The sequence below is a fragment of the Tenrec ecaudatus genome, chromosome 4, assembly GCF_050624435.1.
Source record: "Tenrec ecaudatus isolate mTenEca1 chromosome 4, mTenEca1.hap1, whole genome shotgun sequence".
NCBI lineage: Eukaryota > Metazoa > Chordata > Mammalia > Afrosoricida > Tenrecidae > Tenrec > Tenrec ecaudatus.
In genome coordinates, this window is record NC_134533.1 from 88,450,984 (window position 1) to 88,452,444 (window position 1,461).

At 38.9% G+C, this 1,461-nt stretch overlaps 1 pseudogene; it reads left to right on the forward strand.

Annotated features, from left to right (window-relative positions):
- The first annotated feature begins 309 nt into the window (after positions 1-309).
- LOC142446987 (translationally-controlled tumor protein-like) lies at positions 310-1,050 on the forward strand (annotated as a pseudogene).
- The last annotated feature ends 411 nt before the right edge of the window (positions 1,051-1,461 follow it).

Genomic DNA, 1,461 nt, shown 5'->3' on the forward strand with positions numbered 1-1,461 from the left:
ATTAAATCAAAATAAGCAAAAAGTAATTTTTAATATTTGAAAATGAAGAAAAAAATAATTTACATAATTGCCTATCAAGTGGGGACATATCCTATATTAAATACATTTTTAGTCTCTTCAAAACACAATAGTTTAAGAACACAAAGTGTAATATATTCAAATAGCATTAAGAAATTATAAATTCCGGGCCCTTTCCGCTCGCTCCCCCCCTCCGCCCTCTCCAAGCGTCGCTCCGGCCGCACCGCGCTCGCTCAGAGCTCCGGGCTCCTGCTAAGCTAGCACCGCCGCTGTCTCCCTTCAGCTGCCATCATGATCATCTACCAGGACCTCATCAGCCATGATGAGATGTTCTCCGACATCTACAAGATCCGGGAGATCGCAGACAGGCTGTGCCTGGAAGTGGAGGGAAGATGGTCAGTAGGACCGAAGGTGCCATCGATGACTCCCTCTTTGGGGGTAACGCCTCAGCTGAAGGCCCGATGGTGATGCAGCAGAAAGCACCGTGGTCACTGGTGTTGATATTGTCATGAACCATCACTTGCAGGAAACCAGCTTCACAAAAGAAGCCTACAAGAAGTACATCAAAGACTACATGAAATCAATCAAAGGAAAACTTGAAGAACAGAAACCAGAAAGAGTAAAGCCTTTTATGACAGGTGCTGCAGAACAAATCAAGAACGTCCTTGCAAATTTCAAAAACTACCAGTTCTTTATTGGTGAGAACATGAATCCAGATGGCATGGTTGCTCTGCTGGACTACCGTGAAGATGGTGTCACCCCATATATGATCTTCTTTAAGGATGGCTTAGAGATGGAGAAATGTTAACACAGTGGGCAACTCACGACCGATGCCTCATCCCGACTGGCTGCTGTTCATCCACAAGACATCAGGACTTAGACAGACGGAACTGATATCATCGTGAGCTCTTCATTTACTTTTGACCTTGATTTATTTGGAGCGGAGGCTTTTTTTTTTTTTAAGGAAAAAAAATGTCGTGTAGGTTGTCTAAAATAAAATGCATTTAAACTCAAAAAAAAAGAAATTATAAATTTCGCTCAGTAGTCTTACTGTAATAATACCAGTATTATTATTTGGAATTATTATATACATTATGATTCAATCAAATGCTAAAAATCCTGAAAGAGAGGTAAGACTGGACTAAAGAAGGAAGGAAGAAAGGAAGGATGGAGAAAGAGAGAATGACAAAGGATAGCAAAAAGGAAACAAACTTCTTTGTCTAAAAATCGCCATGCAAGAAGTCCTAATTTACCTTTCCTTTTTAAATCACAGTGAAAGGAAATAGTAGCTAATCATAGTTAAAGGAAATAGTAGTTTGGTATTTGGATGCTTAACATAGTAATAATTATATATGTGTGATAAATGTAGAATGACTAAAAATTAGAAAATGCCTAATAAAATAACTGAAATCATCACAGAATGATATTATGAGACAAAATGCT